We start from the raw sequence: 24,574 nt of genomic DNA, 5'->3' as shown, positions 1-24,574 counted from the left end.
CTGCCAAGGCAATGAGTGCTACAAAGCCGGGTGATTATCGCAGGCCCAACTGCGAAGTTTCCCCCGTGTGATTTGTTGCTCATCCAAATGAGACAAATAAGCAATGTGCAGGTTTCCAAAGGCTGAAGAAGAGTGTAAAAGCGGTGATTATACACCACCCTCTACATCCCTGTATGAGATGCCATAAATTAAAGTTGATTTTCCCAGGGAAACAATGCCATCACGGGATTTCATAAAGCCAATACATGCAGAAGGCAAAATGCAGAAGCCACAGAGGGCATGGAGTACAGGGCATCGGCCAGTTCCCTCCACACCCTGACCCCACCGTCACCACCGCTATTCCCGGACCCCCCAACAAGGTCTGGCCTTGGTTCACAAGTTTTTACAGAAGGGATCACAAGTCCCAAGTTTAGGGGGGAAAAATGTAAATGATGCTTTTATATACTATTTGACAGAAAGCTTTCTAACGAGCATATGAATTAATGAACCAGGCAACACAGCAACAATAAAACTCACCCTCACTGAATTTAATACCATTCATCACTTTTTTTTTTTTAATGTTTTATTTATTTCTAGGAGAGAGAGAGAGACAGTGTGAGCAGGGGAGGGTCAGAGAGAGAGGGAGTCACAGACTGAAACAGGCTCCAGGCTCTGAGCTGGCAGTCAGCACAGAGCCCGACGCGGGGCTCGAACCCATGAACCGCGAGGTCATGACCGAAGCGAAAGTCGGACGCTTAACCGACTAAGCCACCCAGGCGCCCCGAATTTAATACCATTCAATTCCTGTTGCTTCTTCGTCACGCCTACCCACCACCCCCACCTCTTGTATCTCTGTGGAAAGGTGCAAGAATACCATTTAGATCAACACATTTTGGAGGACTTCTGGACATTCTCTCCCCATCTGCAGTGTGACATGGGGAAAGAGGACCATATCAAAGCCTTTGGGAAACTGTTCTGCTTCTCTTTCTTTCTTCCTTTAAATGTCCCAATGCAAATACATGTACTAGGCACACAGCTTCTAACTCGAAGTTCTTACCCAACTATTCAAAGGCAAGTCTCCCCCCTTGGCCATGCCAGCACCTCTGGGATGCCAAAGGCGGATGGGATCCATGGACAGGCACCCCTTTCACCTTCAGCCATACATCCCTACAACTGCCCAGAACCAAACACAAGGAACTCCAAGGGGGCTTAAACATCTGAGCGTCCACCCAGACACATGTTCTCCTTTGCTAAGTGGCATCCTGGTTTAAGGTCTTCCGAGCAGGGGAACATGGGGCCTTGCCTCCTGCAGCCGCTCTGGCACCGCCGTGGCCCGTCCCTTGGCACGTCTCCCCCCATCCCTTAATTAGAAAGTGCCTGACATTCATCTCTTGCATTAAGAATTTCCTGACTAAGAGAAAACAAGTAGCAACCTCTCCTGAGCCCATCTGCACCACTCCCCAGCCTTCTGGAGGAATCACTTTTGCGTGTTAATTTACACCTACTCCTCTACCAGCAAAGTAACACATGTATGTGCAACCTCTGGAACTGGATTTTTCACTTGACAGGAACCTCCCACACATACTGAAGCTTAACCCTTTATATACCAACCCTGACATAAAATACACAGCTCACATACATTGAATATTGGGCGACGTTCTAAACTCACTCTATTTGATCCTCAACACAGCCTATGACATGGAGACTGTTACTTTCCCCATCTTTCAAATGGGGAAACTGAGGCACAGAACTACAGAGGGTCAGGTTAATGGCCACTCTGCAGAAGCATCCTAAACTACACTGGTTACTTAGTTCTTGCATCTCCTTTCATGTTGTGCCCTTCCTTTCCTGCTCCCAGGGCCGCAGCTACCACCCGTCCCCTGGTTAGGAGCCCCACCGCGGTAGGCAGTTACCACTTCCTATCCGCAATCAGCTATCAACAGATAACCAGTTAGGCAGACCTGAGTACACCAGCGGGTCCCCCCCCCCCCCCGCACCCCTCCCATCCCGAGGGCACTGAAGCACACGGCTCGGTGACAAGTGCTTCAGTTCTTGAAAAGGAATCTTCTAAGCATCTACTCAACACCAGGGACCGCTCCAGGCTCTGAAGCCACGCAGACGAATGTGCCCGGGCCCTGTCCTGGGGGAAGACGAATGTGCCCAGGCCCTGTCCTGGGGAGCTGGAGGTCTCCTTGATGCATTCCAGGTTCCAGCAGTTTTAGAGATGCCTGCTAGTCTAAGAGCTCCCAGGAGCCGGATAAAACACCCACCCTGGCCCTGCTGAATCAGATCTTCTCTTCAGAGAGATTCCCCAGGGGAGGATCTCTGTGCATGTACTGGACTAGGTGGTTAAAGGACACCTAAATTTGACTTTAGACTATGAAAGGCACTATTACATTATGCAAATTATTTCACTTACATGGGCACTGAGATGTGTTCCTTTTCTCGGTCTTTAATGCCTGCCCTATTACATCTGCCCAATCCCTATGTGTGTACCTACCTCCATGCTTCCTAGATAGTGACGGAGGAGAGACAGTAATAACAAAGAGGCATATCGCAAAACCCATCCAATACACACAATACAATTTCCAGAAAAAGAAAATATTACATGGTTAGTCTCATCGCGAGGTTTAGATTTCTATTTTATCAGTGTACAACCTCATTTGTAGGCACAGGCCTTCTGTGAAGCCTAGGCCTAGCAGGGCCATGGCTTCAGGCCGTGGAATTTTAAAGGAGCCTAGATCCATGCCCATACACACAACAGGTGGGCGCGCGGCCCCGCTAGCTTAGGAGCGGCTACTGTCTAGCAGCAAGAACAACTGTAGGGAGAAGGGGAGAAGCCACAACTTCTGAACCATCGCTCATTTGAATTCAGGGCAGTGCTGCTTCCCCCACAAAGCACCGGGATGGAGGGGCGCTTCTGTCCCTCTATCCCTGCTCCCACGGTCTGCCCAGGGCAAATGGCATTTCCTTCCTGTGCGCAGCCGCATACCTAGCTGGAAAGAGACCCCTGCGGGGGTGCCAACACCCCTAAGCCCTTAAGAGGCTCCAAATGTCCCACCAGCTCAAAGGCTCTCCGGGGGGATTCAGCAAGGACTCCCTTACAGATCCTCAAGGCAAAACAGTCAGCAGGCAGCTGGGAGCAACAAGGAAGTACTGGCACTGTGTGCGGGGTGTGTTCTCCTCCCCGGTCTCTGCCCCCATTCAGAGTCCCCCAAGAAATCTAGGATGGTAATCCCCTTGCCTTGACCCAGCAGACAGAGAACCGAGAGAATCCTGCCACAAACTAGACCTGATAACTTTACAAAATTCTGATTGTACCCAATTCTGAGACTAGTAAGACTTTCTTCCCAGTTCAGATTACTCAAAGAATTAACCAATGTTCTTGCCTAATTATCACCCAAGATTGACCTCTAGAAGGAAAAAAAGGTCTTCCAACAAAAGTATTTTTTTAAAACAAAACTAGCTCCTACAAATTTGAGGTTCTAGCTTTATGGATGTGTTATGCAATAGCAACCATAGACTACCCCCTATTTTCCATACTATTAACGTATATGAGATCATAAAATCAGGTTCATGACGATTCTTCTCAAATAGTATCAAGTGGTGGTGGTAATATTTGTATCTTACAGATGAAATTTTAAAAGACTGTAAACTAAGCGCTCTGGATTCTTACAATAAATTTATTTTTATGGAGGAGAATAATAAATAAAAGAAGTTTACAAGACACAAGGACAGATATTTGTACAATGTTTCAACAAAGCAGGCAACTTATCTTGTTCTGGCTTCTGTTCCTTTACTATTCTCTTGTTCGTAAAATCAAGTCCCTTGATTTACAATTGTTTTAAGAATTATACACACGGACTTGTTCTTAAAAATATTTACTTTCTAAGCAAAAAAAAAAAAAAATGCAAATGACTCTCAGGTAAGATTTACGTTTATGTAAAACCCATTCTAACTTTTCAAGGAAAACTATTCAATGGTATGATTGCTATTGCTAATATTGTATTTCCAATACACTGCTCAATTTTAATCCATCAGGCTTGAGAGTCCAAAAATTAATATTTCTATTAGAGTATCTTTTCTCCCTCTTCTTCCCATAAATTCTTAACTCCAAAAGGTTCATTGTTCAGACAGGTTCTTCCTCATGTCATAATGAATACGGTAAGCTCAAAAAAAAAAAAAAAAGTCTTTTCAAAGTGCTCAAACTAACAAACGTCTGAGCCATCTCTCAAAATTTACACACAGCTTGAAAGGCCCACCTTCAAAACCACCAGCTTGTGAGGTCAGCGAAGGAAAGAGCCATCTAGTTTGCATCAGCAGGAAACGACACCGGAATTCATACAGGTCTGGCCCTGTGTCCCCATTCACCTTCTTGGGAATAATCACAAACAAGAATGTCCACTTCAGTTAGAAACTCCCACATCACCACAAAAGGAAACCTCTACCCTCTGGCTGCCTTTGTCCAAACCAGTCTGGACAGAGAATTACTCCCAGGCCCCAGCCCAGTGAACATGAAATTCAGGACATCAAGGTGGAGTGACGGGGGGGTTCGCAGGGTCCCATGCCCAGGCCTAACAGGGTTTGTAAACTGCAAGTCGCCACCAGCATTTTTTCCATGTAAGAGAAAATAAAAATTATCGGAGTGCACCGCAGGTACAAGAATGGGTGCGATTTCACAAAAACTTTCACTTAAATCTACAGACATGCACGCGCCTGTGCGTGTACTTGATCAGTGTACACTGATGCCTTATTGTGGACTGCAGACAGGAGTCTGAAAGCCTCCACCCTCAGGAGAACCACTGTGTGCGCAAGACCAGCCCTATCCCAAACCCGGCCTCCAGAGAGCCTTCTCAAAGGCTAGGTTTCCAGAACCCTGCGTGGAGGGCAGGTGGAAAGGCCAACACAGAGCCAACACAGCTCTGAAAACTAAATGCCTGTGTCCTTCTGATAAGAACGAAATGATCTCACCAGGGAGAGGTATGGGCAGCTGTTAACATTCATCCTCCCTGCAAAAAAAAAATCACGAAATCAGGGCCATTTTCAAAGCTAACCTACCTTGCAGGTAAGAATGAGATGCTGTGTTGTTAAAGAACTTATAAATTAGAAATCAGGACACTGTTTAGCCAGTGTCTCTTGGTAGGATTGACGCTCAAAGATAAGACATCCTGGACAAATCCGGCAAAAATTCTCACCAGGACGGGACAGGTCACTCCGATGGTACATCGGCTACAGAGTAGGGAAAAGGAGGTTGTAATTTCACCCCATCTGTGAATGTGCCTAACAGACAACCCAGGAAAAATGTAATGTTCTGATACTCGAATTCCAACGGGATAGGATTATTCCAAAACGAGAGATGTCAAAGTTGCTCATTCACAGCTTGATTGGTACTGAAGTACAAAATGTGGTACATATTTGTACCAAAAAAAGAAACAAAATAAACCCTACACGGAGACACCAGGGCAAAAGCACAACAGAATTTAAAATAGTTTATTGTTCTTTCCACCTGCCAAAATGTTACTATTTAGCCCAATGACATTCCTCCTTTAAAAATACTACTGTTTTACTAATTATGAAAATATTTGTTTAACAAATATTTGTGGAGCACCATTTTAGGTGCACATACAGAGGAGTGAACAAACCCAAAGTCCAATTTTAATAGTGTTTTCTTTCTGTGCAAATACATACATCTCAGATAAGATAACACTGAACACAGAAAATTGCATCCAGACTTTACTTTCACTTTCAACACTAAAGTTTTTCCTATTACATCAAATATTCTTTGAAAATACCATTTTTGGGGGTGCCTGGGTGGCTTACTCAGTTAAGTGTCTGACTTCAGCTCAGGTCATGATCTTGCAATCCATGAGTTCAAGCCCTGCGTTGGGCTCTGTGCTGACAGCTCAGAGCCTGGAGCTTGCTTCACAATCTGTGTCTCCCTCTCTCTCTCTCTGCTCCTCCCCTATGTGTGCACGTGCGCATGTGCTCTCTCGCTCATTTGCTCTCTCTCTCTGTCTCAGAAATAAACATACATTAAAGAAAAAGAAAATACCATTTTTGGGATGCCTAGACCGCTCAGTTGGTTAAGCATCCATCTCTTGATTTCAGCTCAGGTCATGATCTCATGGTTCATGAATTGCACTGACAGTGCAGAGCCTGCTTGAGATTCTGTCTCCCTTTCTCTCTACCTCTCCCCCACTTGCACTGCTCGCTCACATACTCTCTCTCTCAAAATAAATTAATTAAAAAAAAAAAAAGAAAATACCATTTTCATTGGCTACATAATACTGTATTCTGGATGGTGTCATAAATTACCAAAAGACATTTCTAAATGCTTACAAGACAAAACTACACACAAGAGACATAGTCAAATATAGCAGGTAAAACCTAGATTGAGGACCTCAGATAGGGGAGAAAAATACAACCTTACCAACTCACAGACCCCAGGCAGTGGACGTCAACACAGTGACACCTTCTTCACCATGCACCACATGAAGGTCTCATTTGTGAATCTCCCTTTATAAGCCTCACTCCCTCTTTGATCCAAGAGAACATTGTCTGCACAGAACAATACGTTTTCATTTCAATTTCCCTTCTTTTCAGGAAAGGAAATGTTTGCACTTCAAAGGGCTCCTTTGAAGAGCAGCCCTCCAGGTCCTGGCCCATCCAGGTTAGGAGTTCCGTGGCCTCAGCGGGGTGTCCACAGTTTGGGCGGCTGCCCACCCTATCACTCTCAAGGCCAGCTCCTTCAAGGAGAGGGTCTGGTGCAGGAGAAGAAAAAATAAACACATGGAAAAATACTTGAGCTTTTGATCACGCCCTTCAGAAGCCCTTGTTCACACATCATGTAGGTTTATAGCTCAGGGAAACTGAGGTACAAAGGATGAGGTGCCGTGGACAAAGCAATTGCAGCTTCTTGGAACAAAACCGTTCCAGCTGCCAGATTTACTCAGAAAAGTCCCCTTCTCGGCCAGGAAAAAGTGACCCCTTTCAGTTACTGCTGGTGATGACTAACAGGGTGGCCTGGATAAATGAAATGCAGGCACCAGATCCACACTTCATATGGAAGTTTTGAAACTTTCCCCCAGGAACTTGAGGATGGCTCAGTCACTAAGAGCAAAATTCACAGTGTAGAATTTTGCCTCTGGACGCCTGCGTGGCTCAGTGGGCTGAGTGTCCAACTCTTGATTTTGACTCAGGTCATGATGCCAGGGTCATGAGATCAAGCTCTGCATCAGGCTCTGCGCTGAGCACAGAGCCTGCTTAAGATTCTCTCTCTCTCTGTCTCCCTCTGCCCCTCTCCCCTGTTCACATACTCTCTCTGAAGTAAACTTAAAAAGAAGAAGAAAAATTTGGCCTCTGATTTCTCCATTGGCCCACTGGTAGGGGCCCAACAGGTTCAACAACAGGCAAGCCTAACAACCACATTAAATAACCACAGGATGTTTGCCAAGCGGCCAGTGCCATTTCTCTGGAGCAAGGCCCCATGCCCACCCTCCCCTTCTGCCAAGTGTAGGAAGTCAGAAGTGCATATTGGACAAGAGAGGGCCTGCAACACTTGTTTTCAAGCCTTGAACACGTTCTGGGTATATACGAATGGTCTCCACCCTCCCCTATTCGAGGTAGTTCAGTTCAGCTGCTCAGGTGGCCAACCACCCAAGAGGCGGGCAGAAGCAGGAAAGACTCCTCCACTCTGCCCAGCTCCGGACAGGGCCGCTCCTGCCATGGGGTCCCGCCCTGGGTGTCTGGCGTACAGGCCTGGGTGACCAGATCTCCCTGAGCAGAAGTCTTCTACCCACCTTTCTGCAAGCCCCTAACCTAGCCTGGCACTAAGCCCCTGTGCTGGAATGACAAATGGTTTTTGTTTTCCCAGTCTCTTATATTTCTCTAGTTTCCAAATTTTTCACAGTGAGCTTTCTACCACTGAGAAACATTTTTTCTTAAAGAGCCTTAGGAGATAGGAGTGCTGTGTGGCTCAGATGACTAAGGGTCAGACTTTAGCTCAGGTCATGATCTGATGGTTGGTGAGTTTGAGCCCCACATCAGGCCCTTTGCTGTCAGCACAGACCCTGCTTAGGATCCTCTGTTCCCCCACCCCCACCCCAGGACTGTCCCACATGCCCACTCTCTCTCTCAAAAATAAACATTTTTTAAAAAGAGGATTATAAGATAGAAATTTAGACCACAGTTCCTTTGAAAGATCCCCTCCTCCCCACACAAAAGTTACATATATTTTTATGTATCTATGTATTAATTAGAAAGAGAGAGAGATAGATGGCTATAAAGGGCATCATTTGGATAAGTGAAAGTTGAATACGGACTGTGGACTAGATAACAATGTATATCAATGTTCAATTTCCTGACTCAGAATAACATCCTTATTGTTAGGAAACATACACTGAAGTATGCAGGGTAAGTAAAAGCGCATGATGTCTTCAGCTTACTCTCAAATCATTCAGGAAGAAAACGCACATAGGTGTGTGCAGACAGATCGACGGAGTTGGAGCCACAGATACCTAAATAGAAAGAATAGAAGGAACAAAAGTTAAACGATGGGTTAATTCAAGAAAAGGGTACACAGAAGTTCCTTGTACTACTGCAACTTTCTAGTTTGAAATGTTATACAGACAAGGTGGGAAGAACACAGGAGAAATGGAGAAAGACAGGAGGGGGCTGGAAAGCTCCCCTCGGTCCACCTGCCAGCTTCATGGACCTGGCCGCTACCCTGGCTGGGACAGCCAGCCTCAGCAGATGAATCAACAGAGTTAAGACCTGGGTCCCCGGAAGGCAGCTGACTCTGTCCCACGCGCAGTCCCTGGTTCCCACAGGACGCCTCTCCTCGAGCCAAGACGGCTGGATGTGCAGGAGTAAAACAGGGCTCTCCCATGGCCTGGGCAGCAAGTCCCCTATCCAGTTCTGGTCCAGTGACGAGGATGCCAAACTGTGACCCAGGAAGACTGCGGCCCCACCAATGTCCGACAGCCACGCCAGCTCTGCGTCTGGCCACCTCCCTGCACAGCCGTCCAGGGCACCAGGGCTCCAGCTGTGCCAGGAACACAGGGCCCACTGTGGGCATGGAGGGAGGAGGGCACTGTGTTCCAGGCCAGCGGCAGTGGACAAAAAGCAGGGTGCTGTCCAGTGGCACGGCAGGCTCCGCAGCTCTGGGGCTCACTCAGAAACAAGGGGCGCATGGGGCTGAGCGGCTGCAAGTGCCGGGGCTGAAGTCTCAGGCCTGGCAGTGCCTACTGCATGTGCATGCCAGAACGCAGTGCCAGGAGAGGCCGGGGCCCGTACAGGTTGCCACCCATAGCCCTAAGGCACACCGATGGTCAGGACTCCGAGCCAGCCCCCTAGGGTTCAAATCCTCGCTCTGCCACTTACTGCCCAAGTACATGCCTGTGGGCAACTTGCATCACTTCTCAGGGCTTCCGTTTCCCATCACTCAAAATAGTAGTCAACCTCACTGGGCTTGATTTCGTGAAGGTTCTGTGAGGATTCCATGAAGACATAAAATGCCAAGTACGCAGTGAGCGCTCAATAAGCGCTTGTGATTCTTGATCTTACGCTGCCCTGGGCCTCTCCCTTCCTTCCTATTTGATGTAATAGACTCTGGCTAATAGTACTTGGTAGACAGATAAAAAGATAGAGAAGAAAAGAACATCTCCAAGCTGACCTTAAGATAGGAAGACAAGCCGACCTTAAGATAGGAAGACAGCAGTTACAACACTGTGATGAAGCAATAGTAAGAGCGGGTAAGAGCGGGTGTGTGCCCTTCCCTTCCCACTGCTGCCACTGCCAAGCGTCCACCACCTCCACCCCAAGGCACTTAGGGGGTCTTACGTGGCCACCTGGAGGAGGAGATGAAATAAGGTGGAAAACAGAGATGGCTCTAACTGTTTGGCTATGGTTTCTAAACTCAAAGACTTCCGGGTAATTTGGACGAAATATGTGGAGGTCAGGATGACTATGATGAGGGCAGAGAACCCCAGCAAACACAGACACACACACACACTGGCGAGCCCAAAGAATGAGGCTGTGAGCTCTGCTTTCCAGAGGGACAAGCAGTGGCTAAACCCAGAGTACACGGATCCGAGATCTAAAGGAACCTGACCTCCAACATGCCCAGAGCAGGACCTGGTCCCCAAAGGGTTTATGGCTACAAGGTCAGCGGGGCAGTCAGAGCCAACACAGTCTCAGAGACTGTGGTTCCTCCCCCCACATCTCCCTTCCCCATTGTAGCAAAAAGCCACAGAATGCCCTCCATGACCTCAACTGTAAGTCTTCCTAAAGGGACAAGGACGGATACAGGAACTAAGGTCACATGCATAGATCCTAGGCCTGGGTCAGCAGATGCCTCAAAAGCTCCATGTCCCCCCAAAACCTTGGCACTATATCCAAGCCCCGCAATACGGACACGATTCCAAGGGAAAGGGACTATAGTATAATCCCTTGGCAAAGTGGGAGAGCAAAACAAACTGGTTATAAGAACTCTTTTTCTCCACACCTAAATCAAAGAACTGAGCTTTCTTCCAGTACAACAGTTAACCATTTATTTGAAGCACTTGGTGTGTACCAGAAGCTGTGTCAAGTACATATAACACAGATTACCTCACTTAAATCCTCTCAATCCCTTAAGGTTAGCACTAGAAGCCGATTATTATGCAAACAAAATGAAAAAGACCTTAAATGTGAAAAATACAACAGAAAAGGCACTTATCCTGTAAGTAGACCCCACTCCGGGATGCAGCACCTTCCGCAGGACGGGGCCGGTGGCATATCCTCTGACCCTGCAGTGCGTGGCCCCATAGGGAGCTCAGAGGGGCCTGCAGAGCAGAGGCTACTCCCCTGAGGCCAGAGTCAGCGCTGCATGGTCTCCGCAGTGCAGAGGTCGCTATGCATGGAGAACACAGAGCACAGGACCCATGCCTAAACACATGGGAAAATATTTGCTTGTGCTCGCAGTCAAGAACGTACGTGAACAAATATTCTGGAGAAAGCACTATAATAGCAGAAATATGTGATGTTAAGGAAACACAACCGCCCATTCCCTCTATGCCTCCAGGAAGGAAAAGCTGACTATCCACTCAGGAGAAAGGAAGGGAGGACACAGAAATACACACGGCCCAACTAAGGGACACTCCTTCTACCTCCAGAAAAGTCCACCTGGCAGCAGCCGTTGAAGGCTTCCCTGAGCTTGATTTCTGGCTCCCATAATCAGAACAGTAGACAGGTAATAGAAAGAACTCACTCCTTGTTAGAAATCTAAATGGATTGATTTGGGACCTTTCCTCTTCCAAAGAACACTATGGGAATTTGTGGTTTGGTGAGGCCGAGAGGGAAGGCTTCCCCAGTCTATGGATGGAGTGGGTCTACAGAGGTAGCAAAGCCTAAATAAATGCCTTTCTGGGAGCCGCACACAGAGTAGCAAAGCAAGGATTCCAGAAGCCTCGCATTGGTACTACTTGTCCTCAGCTCCTCAAAGCAACCTCCTTCATTTCAGGGTGCATGAGTCATCTCAGGCCGCACTGAGGCTGTAAAGGCCTCTAAACACACACGGCTCTAATTTGTTCATGCGGTTTGTTCACCAAACGAATGAGCTGGTAGTCCGAACGGTTCCTGACCATCAACAGAGGGGGAGAAAGCCAAATGAAAGACACTGGGTGTGGCAGGCTGGGTCAGCTCTATGCCAGAATCCATCCTAATGTCCAGAAAGGTCTTTCCTACAGCCTATGCTCCTGGGAGGAATGAACCCACACCAATGGGGAAGGTAAACGGCTTCACTCAACCAACGCGAATCTGAAGGAACTGCCTTTAGAACGGAACGAACGTACTGAGCTGTTCACCAAAGCGTTTTACCAATTTGTTGCCCATTCTTCTGACCCACAGGTGGCAAATGCACCACATCTCCCATGACAAATCAGGCGCAGTTTGAACAACTGCAGGGGTGCTTATATTCAAAGCTGCTGTGGAATCAGCATTGCAGGGGGCAAGGTGGATTATGGAGAAAGAGAAAAGAAAAGCTCTTAAAGTTTACTACAAGGCTGTTAACCTGCCAAGAAAGATGGCACTACTCTATCCTGTGACTGGAAAAGACCTAAACCCTTGTGCTGGGTAGATGGTTGGCTTGGAATCCAAGTGGCCCAAGGCACAAGAAACCCCTGGAAGGCAGGTGTCCTGAAGGCCCAAGAATGAAAAAGGAGGCACGCCCCATGTGGCAGAGCTCCCCATCCTGGCAGTGGGACAAGCCCACGGCCAAGGTGCCCACTGGAGGGTGGGAGGGCAGCCCAGGGAGTCTGCAAGCACAAAGACATCCCCCGGTAAGGTGTGAGGAGGAAAGAATGCTAGGTGAAAAGGCAGATGGCCACCATCCTGGGGCAGGTGGCTGTGATGCAGTCATGCACGTGACAACGGGCCCCGAGAGGACAGATCTAGTTCAACCCTGCCTCATGAGGATGGAAATGTCTAAAAATAGTCAGCTGTGACTTAAAAAAAAAGTCCCTCCCAACATGCTCTTTCCTCTACCTTCCCCATCTGTTAATACGGCAATTCCACTCCTTGGAATTGTACTTAACTTCTTTCCCACCTCACATGGAACCCACTGGCCAAGCCTATTGAGTCTCCCTTTAAAATCTACAGAAGGAGCAAGTTAGGTAAGTCCACAGGTGGAGCAGAACTCAGCCACCTCACATTTCTACCATCTCCACCCCAGACTCAGTCGCCATCACCTCTCAAGGAAACGCCATGTAGTCACTCTCTCTTTTGCACAAATAATCTGGAGGTGGAGTTTATTCCAGACTTAAGTCACAAGTCTCTGAACTGCTCTCCAGGCTTCTATGCCTGCCCGCTTCCCCCACCTCCATCTTTTCTTCACGCATTTCACGTAACCCTCTGATGGTTCCCTACTTCATCTAAAGGAAATGCAAAGTCCTCATAGTCCATGAGATCCGCCCTCAACTGGAACTAGGCAGTGGTAGTGACAGCCCGCAGGCCTGAAGAGACCAAATGGTACAGAAAAACACTAGGGTCCCATCCACAAGTCCTGCCTGGACCAAGAACCAGGTGGAATGATGAGTAACTACATGATGCCTGTGCGCTAGAGGATAATGTTTCTATAACAAGGACAGACTTATTCCTATTTCAAATTCCTCCCTAGGATTAATAAACCAATACCTCCAAATACATAGTAATGAAAAGGGATTAATCCAATTAGACATCATACTGGGCCCTCCAACATAATTACATATTTTGCTGGCCTTAGTCGAAAAGAAACTCCAGACTAGATCAATAAACATATATTTATACCAAATATAATTAACACATGTCTTAGAATTCAATCTCCCCAAGGTCAGCAATCTTGTCTTCCAAGCCTTTTCCTTGTCTACAGAAAATAGTTACACTCGGGGCGCCTGGGTGGCTCAGTCGGTTAAGCGTCCGACTTTCGCTTAGGTCATGATCTCGCGGTTCGTGGGTTCGGGCCCCGCGTCGGGCTCTGTGCTGACTGCCAGCTCAGAGCCTGGAGCCTGTTTCAGTCTGTGACTCCCTCTCTCTCTCTGACCCTCCCCTGCTCACGCTGTCTCTCTCTCCTAGAAATAAATTTTAAAAAACCTTAAAAAAAAAAAAAAAAAGAAAATAGTTATACTCATAAGAGCTCTCATGTGGTTTATATCCAGATTCAAACAACTGCGTACATTTCTGATCTCTATGAAGTTTTGTTCTATTATTGGTCAGAACTCCTTTAACGCTCTTCAAATTTATTTATTATGATAAAACCTGACCTTGATATGCTAAACCTTTAAAAACTATTTTAATCTATCGTTGACTTTGTTCCCTAACTTCTATTCTGACTTCGACTTAAATAAGAGCTTTTGTTTTAATGACAGAGGGTGTGTTCATATAAAAATAACGATAATTTCCACTGAGACCGACTAAAAATATCAGGGGAATAACTGTATCATGGGTTTCCTATTATCTGAACCAAACATAAAGTACAAGAAATGTTAAGATAACTCCCTAATAAATTATAACTCAAATTAAAGACAATGAGGAAATTCAACCTCAGGCCAAACATACACAGTCCTGCCGGTCAAACTGTAAAGAGCACGTTGCTAGGGAAATATACCGGGGACTGAAATCCCAACCCTCTCCCCGGGTAACTAACCCGGAATAAAACGCAACTGTCGGTGAATTCTATAGGAGAGCCTGACCCTGTGTATTGGGAGGCGTAGTTTTCTTCCCCAAGGCACATGTCTGTATCCTAATCTTAGCGAGCCAACCACCACTCGTATCTCCCACTCACTGAAAAGAGGAAGGAGCCAAAATAAAACAGCACGTCGTAGTACTCCGGCGTCCCGCCGCTCTGCGTACACACAGGTTCGCAACGCCCGCGCGACCTGCCCGTCTGCGAGGTTTTCTACTACGCAGCAAGGAACACGCTGCTTAGACGCTGTCTTTATTAAGCCGTAAGAACTTCCTCTCGCTCCAAACCATCTGGAAGGCTTGAAGAACTCAGCCTTCGCAGGTCAGGTCTAGTCACGAGGAAGCCCACCCCGGGGGGAACTTCCCCGAAACAACCCTGGAAACTCAGACGAGCGGTGCACACGGGCCAGGGAGCCGCACGAGGTCTGGGGAAGAGAGAGCGGGGTGCGGGGTGCGCCGCCGGCCGCAGGCGGGCCACCTGCCGCGGGACGACCCCCCTCCCCCCCCCGCGGCCGCAGGGCGGGCTCCCACCGCCGCGATGACACATCGCGGACCTCGTGGCGGGGCGGGGTGCCGTGCTCCGCGCCATGTAAGGGCAGGCCTGCGGACGCCTCCCGGGCCGGCCCGTGTGGCCGCTGCGGCTCTCGCCCCCCGCCCCGCCCGACCACCCCGAGCGCCCGGGCGCGGGGCCGCCGGCGGGCGCGCGCGGCCGGCATCGCGGCGGCGCCGGGTCGTCCACGCTTCCTCGCTCGGTGTTGCATCATGCACCACGCCGCGCCTTCAGGGAACCAAAATGGACTCCGGTGGAGGAGACAGCCGCATGGGCACCGGCCCCGCGCGCACAGCCCGGCGCCCGCCCTGCCCTCGCCCGCCCCGGAGGATGCCGGCGCCCCCGGCGCCCGACCCTCGCCGCTCCCCGCGCCGCCCTCCCGCGGCCCCCCGCGGCGCCGGGGGCCCCTCCAAGGTGACCCGCACGCGGGCAGCTGCCCGGGCGCGGGCCGGGCACTCACCGCGGCGGCGGGCGGCCGGACTGCGGGTGGCAGGACGCGGACCAGTCGGCCGAGGGACTCGGCACGCGCGGCCGGACGGCGGCGGCTCGGACGGCGGCGCGGGGAGCGGGAGCTGCGGCTAGCGGACGCCGGCTGGCCTCGCGCCCCGCCCGGCAGATGACCGGAGCCTCACACCTGCCCGCGCCGACTGAATGGAGCGTGGAGGGCGGGCGGGCTCCGGCGCCGGGTTTCATCAGCCGCGAGCCCGGCCCCCGCCCCCAGCGCCCGCCCCCCGGCCCTGGCAGCCCGGGGCCCGCTCGCGCGCGTCACCGCCGGGCACCAATGGGAGCGCGGCGCGGTGGCGGCGGCGGGCCCCGGGGCGGCGGCCGGGGCGGGGCGGGGGGCGGGGCGGGGCGTCTTCGCGCCCTGCGCCGGGACCTGGGGTTCCCTCGGCGGGCGGCCGGGCGGGCGGCGCCTCCTGGAGCTTTCGCGGCTGCCCCGCCCGCTTGTTGCCGTTTCTCGGCCAATCGGAGGCGGCGGCGCGCCTGCATCCCCCGGTGCTCTGACAGCCGGAGCGCCCGGCCGGGGCCAGCGCCGCAGGGCTCCGCAGGGCTCCGCAGGGCCAGCCCCAGCGGAGCGGACGCCGAGCTCGAGCCCTGTGTTCCTCTTCCAGAAATGAGACCTCGGAGAGGCACTTAAGGCTCCGTTATTAATGCCGTTCCTGTAACTTACACTCACCCTTTCCCAGGAAGCCTGAACCGGCCTGGGCCCCTTGGCGGTAAGACAAGCCCACCTGGCTGGTCACAGCGGCTTACTTCCAGAGTTACCCTTCCGGAGATGGCAAAAACTTTAGAACCGAACCCCACAGTGCTCACCTAACATTGTCTCTCTTTGCTGCAAAAAACCCGCCCAAGAGCCACAGCCTATAAAGATCCAGTAATCTGTCACATGGGAGACGTGAACGGGTCAGAGATTAATCCTGCCAGCCTCCTAACTTTGTAAGAAAACAAAAACGATAGCACAGTGTTCATGGCCTTTGAATCCTTTCCACATCTTCTAAACGCAACCCCTTCAGAAAGGTTTTGATGAACACCCTGAAATGGGCTAACATTGGTAGCGCACTTTGAACAGCGGGTGGTGTGCTCCTAATAAGCAGCTCTGTGTGTGTTGTCTTAAAACGATTTTCAGTTTCAGCTGTGCGGTGGTGAAATGATCCACTGCAGTTGCATCATGAGGTGTCCTGTGCTGGAGCTTTTCCTGAACCCCACACAGCCTCCTTCACTTGCTGAGGACGCTATCAAAGGATGTCCCCTTCCCACAGAAGGAAGCCTGGTGTGATTCCAGGACCACCCTCTTTACCTTTGCACCAGATCTGGCTTTGAATCTGAATTCTACCATTTCATTTGCTGTGTGGTCCTCTGTGAGCTATCCACCTGTTTGGAGCATCTAAACCTTATGTGTTCTCTCTCTCTCTCTCTCTCTCTCTCCCTCTTTTTAACCTTACATTCTTATCAGAAGTCTATCCCTTAGTGTTTGAAATACAACTGTGGGATTTTTTTTAAGACTCTTGGCAGTAAAATAGAATTTAGAAGGCTGCAGAAGTGCCCTGCCTGAACAACACAAAGAGAGAACATAGGGTTAAGATGTGTACATTCTGGGGCACCTGGGTGACTCAGTCGGTTAAGCGTCCAACTTCAGCTCAGGTCATGATCTCACGGTTCGTGGGTTCAAGTCCCACATCGGGCTCTGTGCTGACAGCTAGCTCAGAGCTTGGAGCCTGTCTTTGGATTCTGTGACTCCCTCTCTCTCTCTGACACTCCCCTGCTCACACTGTCTCTATCTCTCTCTCAAAAATAAATAAAACATCTAAAAATTAAAAAAAAGATGTGTACCTTCTGAAAGCAAGTGTTCCAGGCCCTGATGTATGTGTGGGGAGAACTTAGCCAAGGGGATTTTTAGCACTGTGCTCAGTTTAGCAATCCAGCCCAGCCGGCTTTGTCATCAGGAGGACAAGAAGAGACCCTCCATGACAAGCCCCAGAAGCAAGCAACTTCCTGGCAAAAAAAGATTCAGTGTGAACCAGGGAAAAAATAATTGTGCTCAAGGTCTCAGCAAAAAGGGAAAAGCTTAAAAAAAAAAAAAAAAAAGAACTGGCTGAATGCTTTAAGTAAAGCTAAATTTCAGGCGGGTTAGGATTCACAGAGCAAGTCCAGAGGGACCATGAGTGATAGGCAACCTTGATTAGAATCAGGGGGCAAATAAGCCATAATTTCAGAGACCATTAAAGAAAGGAGATGCTAGAATTTAGGCCCTGGAAAGCATCTTAGAAAGTTAAGCTTGACAGGGGCGCCTGGGTGGCTTAGTCGGTTAAGCGTCCAACTTTCACTTAGGTCATGATCTCGCGGTTCGTGGGTTCGAGCCCCGCGTCGGGCTCTGTGCTGACTGCCAGCTCAGAGCCTGGAGCCTGTTTCGGAGTCTGTGTCTCCCTCTCTCTCTGACCCTCCCCTGCTCACGCTGTCTCTCTCTCTCCTAGAAATAAATAAAAATATTAAAAAAAAAAAAAAAAAAAGAAAGTTAAGCTCGACAGACCAGGTCACAGCCTTCACACCAGCAGGCATCATGGGGATATAGAAAGTGCAGAGTCAGACAGATGGGGTTTTCAAATCTACCTCTACTTCCTGCTAGCTGCTGGCCTGGGGAAATTGTGTTTGTCCTCTCTCGGCCTCAGTTTCCCCAACTTCAAAATAAGGATTTGACTACCTTCTGGATAGGCATAAGTTCATGGTGAGGGTGAAAAATATGTATACAGTAAAGCTGGGGGGGATATATGTGTAAAGGTAGAATAGAAAAGAGACCCCAGAAATAGATCCACAAAATAGGCAACTGATCTTTGACAAAGGAGCAAAAGCAATCCAATGGAGACAGGATTCTTCAGTGAATGTTCCAATGTGCTAGAACAACTGGACAGCCACATGCCAAAAAAAAAAAAAAAGAATCTAGACACAGACCTTACACCTTTTGCAAAAATTAACTCAAAATAATCATAGACCTAAGTGTAAAGTGCAAAATGATAAAACTGCTAGAACATAACAGAGGAGAAAATCTAAGTGATCCTTAGGTTCAGTGATGACTTTTTAGACACAATGCCAAAAGCACAATCCACCAAAGAAAAAATTGGTAGGTTGGACTTCATTAAAATTAAAACCCTCTGCTCTATAAAAGACCCTGTTAAGAAAATGAAAAGACAAGCTATGGACTGGGATAAAGTCTTCGCAAAACACATACCTGATAAAGTACTGGTTCCCCAAAAATACAAAGAACCTTTAAGACTCAACAATGAGAAAACAACCCAACTTAAAAATGGGCAAAAGATCTGAACAGACACCTCACTGAAGAAGATATACAGATGGCAAATAAGCACGTGAAAAGATATTTAACATTATATGTTGTTAGGGAACTGCAAATTAAAACAACAATGAGATACCACTGCACACACATTTGACTAGAGAAAACCCCAAATGCCAAACCACCAAATGCTGGCAAGGGACAACAGGAATTCCCACTCACTCCTGCTGGGAGTGCAAAATGGTGCAGCTACTTTGGAAGACACTTGGGCAATCTCTCGCAAAACTCAACATAGCCCTATCATACAGGCCAGTAATTGCATTCCTTGGTATATACCCAAGGGAGTGGTGTCTACACAAAAACCTACTCGTGAATGTTTATAGCAGCTTTATTCATAATTGCTATAACTTGGAAGCAACCAAGACATCCTTCAATAAGTGACTGGATAAATAAACTGTGGTACATCCAGTCAATGGAATACTCCTTCTTGATAAAAAGAAATGGACTGGCAAAGCATAAAAAGACAAGGAGGAACGTTAAATGTATGCTGCTAAGTAAAAGAAACCAGTTTGAAAAAGCAACACGCTGTATGATTCCAACGTCTGGAAATAGCAAAATTCTGGTGACAATAAGATCATTAGTCACTGAGGGCTTGCAGAGGGAAGAGGGATGAATAGGTGAAGCACAGCATATTTTTAGGGCATCTTACTTACAATAAAGTAAGCTAAAGAAAATATAATGAAGAAAATCATAAGGAAGAGAAAATACATTTTATGTGTACTATAAAAAATCCATTATACGTGGAGCTGCACTATTCAAACCTGTGTTGTTGAAGGATCAACTGTATATTATATTACATTAATACGTAATATATTAAGTATATATGTGCACTTATGTCTGTAAAACATCTATTATAGGTCTACATATAGAAAAGTATTCATTTAATACTTATTCTTAAGCAGATCCAGAAACAGAGCTCCCTCATTTTCTAGTGTTTCAAGACTGTGTAATGACTATCCTGCAGGCTCTGGAGTCAGAGAACATGGCTTCACATCGTGGCTCTGCAACTGCTAAGCTGCATATACTGAGGCGAATTAATTCATCTCCTCCCAGTTTTGCAATTCTCATTTCTAAAATAAGGATGTGGTTCTGGTCATGAATAAATGATGATATTCACATGAAGCATTTAGCACCATAGCTGGCACCTAACAAATGCCCAGAAAACACAACGATTAACTTCAACAACTAGACTGATTTGAGGGGTCAGGCAAAATGCTAAATTGGAGCACTTCCTCTTCTATAATAAAGGACTATTCTTAAAACCAGACACTTCGCAGGAAAAGGCTGTCAGTTGGCCGTGCAAGGACTGAGGGGTAAACTGTCACCATCCTGGCTCCCTGGGGTCCAGGTGGGGAGGGAAAGGACATAGTTATGACTGCATTCTTCAGAGGACCTCTACTGTTACCTGGCCAGCTCCTTTCTGTTCTTCTGGAACCAGCTTTTCTGGAAGGTTCTGCTCTTGTGCCTCCCAACCTCCCCTGCTGTTGTGTCTCCAACAGGAACTACCATCTCACACAGCTCCGTCTCTGTCAGCAGAGAAATGTTGTTGGAAGGCCCCTGATCCAAGCCGATCAATTACTCCCTGGCTACAGTGAGGACCCACAGCGTGGGGATAGATGACATGAATTGAGATCACCATCCCAAGCACTTGAGGAATTGGAAGAGAAGTCTGTTTCCTCCCTGTCAGCAGAGCTAGACAGGTGTCAGCCAGGTGCACAGTGGACACAGCGGCTGTGTAAAGTCTGAGATGATGAAGTGGACACAAAGAAGTCTAAGGTGAGGGATGAAGTGGGGTGCTAATAGTGCCCACATCCCCATTCCAGTGCTCACTGGGGCTGCCCTCTGGGTAAGAGCCAGAGAAATGCTCCTTTTTGCCAAAGCCATTTGTGTTGGGTCTCTGTCACTTATATCCAAAAGATTCCCAATTAATACAGCTTTTCTGTCCTAGGGGCTTCCTATCCCAGACCAGATGGGAAGAATTAGAAACATCTTAGCAAAATACTGCCCATCCAGAAGAGATGGTGACATGCCTGCTGCCCATTAGCACTGGAAAGTTCAGCCTTTGGGCTTAGACGATCTGACTACTGGTTAACTGGTAGAGAATGAAATGAGAACTCAGCCAAGTTTTCAGGAGACCTTTGAAACCAGCTGTACGCACGCACCACTGTGTCATGGTCAAAAGTGCTTCTTCTTGACTGCAAAACCAGCATGGCTCCCCTCGAGCTGAAGCATTGTCTTTTGCACAATGCACATCTTTGTAAGAATATGCAGCAGTAAGAAATGGTGAGGGGTGCCTTCAACGGCTTATGCCCATGTATATTTATCACATGACAACAGCAAAAGAAAAAAGTTCATAAATGTCCAAATATAAAGAATTGCTCAGATACATTCAGTTCCATTCATAAAATGAAGTAGAATATTAAGCTGCCATTAAGTATCATGTTTTCAAATAGCAGTTAATGGTGTGGGAAGTACTCAGATCATGAGAATGGGATAGAACGTGCTTGTCTGGGAAATTGTATATATATACACATACGCATATCTTCACATATGTAAACATGCTATACATACATATTATATATAATCAAGCTGGAAACATAAAAACATGATCCTTAGAAGGAATTTTAACTCTTACTTCAATATTCCACATTGAAAATTTACAACAAACTCAACAGATGTTATTAAAAATCAGAATCGTAGTCCAAACATAAGACAAAATTCTGCCTCCAGGCCCATCTTCGCCCACAAATCTGGATGGTCAAAGAACATGCACGCCTTCATCCTCAACTCTCACTGACCTCCGTGGTGTGTCTAGAAACCAGCACAGGCCTGCCATTCGACTAGTGACAAGCTTTGCAGGCATTTAGTGCCAGGGGACCAGAAGACCAGAGCATGAGATCTGAGACACTGATGACTCCCTATCTCCTAAAATAAAAATACTGAAATAAGTATGAGGAAGCCTAACCACTTCCATGTTTTCACCCTACTGCCATGATTCCCTTCAATGCTGTTGTTTTTTTTTTAACATCACATTTTTTCAAATGACAACCTTTCGGAGCTTAACTAGAGCCCTAGGCTTGGGATGGCTTTGCCAGGCCAGCCCTCCAGTACTGACATAAGCTCTAATCTGAGCCCTGGTGGAGGTCACCACTGAGAGAGGAATCTTCCTCACTCACGTTCCCAGTTTAAATTTGCTTCAAATGTGGAGGCCAAGTGTATGTATTTCCTATTGGGCATCCATAGTGTTTGGAAGTTTTTTGTGCTCCATGAAAAAGTTTTTAACTAATTTTCCATACTTTCAATACTAGATATCCTTAGACATCTAAATTTGGGAAACACACGAGGGCATTCTGGATTACACAATGTGTTATGGACAAATTGTGCCCCCTCCCTAAAATTCGTGGGTTGAAACCCTAACCTACAAAGCCTCAGAATTTGGATTGTGACTGTATTTGGAGATAGGCCTTTAAAGAGGCGATTCAATTAAACGAGGTCCTAATTCAAAGTGACTGGTATCTGTGGAGCGCCTGGGTGGCTTAGTCGGTTAAGCGTCCGACTTTCACTTAGGTCATGATCTCGCGGTTCGTGGGTTCGAGCCCTGCGTCGGGCTCTGTGCTGACTGCCAGCTCAGAGCCTGGAGCCTGTTTCAGTCTGTGACTCCCTCTCTCTCTGACCCTCCCCTGCTCACGCTGTCTCTCTCTCTCCTAGAAATAAATAAAACATTTAAAAAAAAAAAGTGACTGGTATCTGTATAAGAAAAGGAGATTAGGGAATACAGAGAGATACCAAGGAAGTGTAAGCCCAGAGGAGGGGCCATTTAAGGACACGGTGAGAAGACGGTCATCTACAAGCTTCAAAAGAAACTAAACTTGGACCAAGTCACCTGCCAGCCAAAGATGACTACACTCGAGAGGGTTAAGCAAAGAGTAGAGTGAGCCCCAGCGTGGCCGAGGAAGACCATCGGAGGCGCCGACTACTGTTGAGGGGAGCCTAAGGCCCAAGATGGAAAATCATGAACCAGGTGATAGTGTCGAGGAAAACTTAACTTTCTATATCATAACCAGAAAAATTAACCAACTCCCAGAAGCAGGAAAAGGAATCTACTTGAACATGGAAGAACACAGACGGGGCAGAACACTGCTTTCTGTGGTCAAATAGCAAATCGTCTTTTTGACTCATCTTAAATGTGACACAGGCTCCTGGAGCTGCTGGCTTACCAATGGCGGTGACCCCGTTTCTGACTGAGCACACATCTTGAGAAGGTTTTGTAAGTCTACCTTTGAATACGGGGGTTTTGAATTGTGAAGTTGTACCACAACACAGGGTGACTAGCTGGTCTTGTTTTGGGTGGTCTATACTCCATTTTCTTGGCTATACTTGTGAATGGAGGCCTAGCAGCCAGGTATGGGTCAGCTCTTCTACCAGAGAAAGGAGGCAACTTACTGGATTAGAATTTCTAAGCCTGTCTTTAGAAAGATGATAGTTCCCATTTTGCTCCAGACTTTGTTTGCAGCATACCCTGGATAATATAAGTGAATTATAAAGCCTCTTCAGTTACTTGAACCTGGCCTAGAAATTCAGTGACTGTTAAATACATGTGTACACAAAAATAAGATTGTAATGTATGGAAAAAATAAAAAAAGAAGAAAGAGGGCACATGGGTGGCTCAGTCTGTTGAGTGTCCGACTTTAGCTCAGGTCATGATCCTGCAGTCTGTGAGTTCGAGCCCCATGTCACACTCTGTGCTGACAGCTCAGAGCCTGGAACCTGCTTTGGACTGGATTCTGTGTCTCCCTTTCTCACTGCCCCTCCCCCACTCACACTCTGTCTCTCTCTCTCTCTCTCTCTCTTTCTCAAAAAAAATAAATAAATAAATCAGCATAAAAAAAGAAAGAAAGAAGAAAAAGAAAGCCAAACCCACTAGCTCCTCGATCATAGACTCCCAGGCTCCAGAAGTGTGAGAGAATAAATCTCTGCTGTTTAAGCCACCCAGTCCATAGTATTTTTTATGGAAACCCTAGCAAATTAATATACAGTGGAAATTATATTTTTTAAGTTTATTTTTTAAGTTTATTTGTTTATTTTGGGAGAGAATGAGAAAGAAAGAGAGAGTGAGTGAGAATGACAGGAGAGGGGCAGAAAAGAGAAGGAGAGAGGGAGAATCCTAAGCAGGCTCCACACTGTCAGCGAAAGCCCGATGTGGAGCTCAATCTCACAAACTGTAAGGTCATGATCAGAGTTGAAACCAAGAGTTGAATGCTTAGTTGACTGAGCCACCCAAGCGCCCTAGTGGAAATCATATTTTGAAAAGAGATTGACGGTTAGAGCTGAAAAAGACATGACCTAAACCCAACCAGAGCAAACCTCTGGTTTTACAGAAGCAGGGAGGTCCTTGTGGTCAGGAGACCAAGTGGAGGCAGAGCAGGGAGGTACTATATGGTCCTTGTGGCCAGGGGACCGAGTAGAGGCAGAGCCAGGGCCTCTGAGGGCTCTTCACCACCTAAAACCAATGTCTCCATTTGCTCACTGATCAATTCATTGCTACTAAAGTGTTTCCCACAATTGCTCTCTCCCACTTGGCCCCTGGACCCAACGTGGATGACAATGTAAACGTTCAAGATTCTCCATGCCCTCCTTGTCTGTAGAATTTGCAGCCCAAACAAGCAGTCCATTTGCCCTCAGCCCATGTGAGCACTATGCTACGAGCTTCAGAAAACTGAGACTCCATTGCTACTCAACTTGTGACTTGGATCAAGTTATTTAATGTGTCAGGGTTTCCTCAAGTGAAGATGACACTATCTATCCCTGACTGACTCTTGTGAGGGCTGAAAGAGATAATGTGGGAAGGGCAGGCGGTGGTGAGCAAATAACTAGCTCACGCCTACCCAGTGCTCTTCCCTCTATCCTCTTCCTTCCTCTTGCCTTCTGACTCAAAGAAGAGGAATCAAAGAAAAGGTCATGTACCCTGGTACCCAGATTTCTGACTCTCTTCCACTGCCCTTTCC

General features: G+C 47.7%; 1 protein-coding gene and 1 pseudogene across 4 annotated transcripts in view; one reads left to right on the top strand and one right to left on the bottom strand.

The window, feature by feature from the left end:
• The window catches only part of SLC7A1 (solute carrier family 7 member 1), a 76,923-nt gene extending 61,515 nt beyond the window's left edge, over positions 1–15,408 (bottom strand). The window contains exons 1-2 of one of the 4 annotated variants that reach the window (XM_039254574.1): positions 15,186–15,408; positions 8,424–8,495 (exon numbers count right to left, since the gene is read on the bottom strand). The gene's annotated coding sequence lies outside the window, so the exon portion shown is untranslated. Of the gene's footprint in view, positions 1–8,423; positions 8,496–8,751; positions 10,682–10,729; positions 10,932–15,185 lie in introns of those variants that run through there. The other 3 variants (XM_039254580.1, XM_039254565.1, XM_039254590.1) reach the window with 3 other exon arrangements.
• A 7,163-nt stretch (positions 15,409–22,571) lies between these two features.
• On the top strand, positions 22,572–23,153 carry LOC120247000 (annotated as a pseudogene).
• The last annotated feature ends 1,421 nt before the right edge of the window (positions 23,154–24,574 follow it).

Source organism: Hyaena hyaena, unplaced genomic scaffold (genome assembly GCF_003009895.1).
Source record: "Hyaena hyaena isolate Hyena2069 unplaced genomic scaffold, ASM300989v1 scaffold_11, whole genome shotgun sequence".
Classification (NCBI taxonomy): Eukaryota; Metazoa; Chordata; class Mammalia; order Carnivora; family Hyaenidae; genus Hyaena; species Hyaena hyaena.
This window is presented reverse-complemented; position numbering and strand designations above follow the sequence as displayed.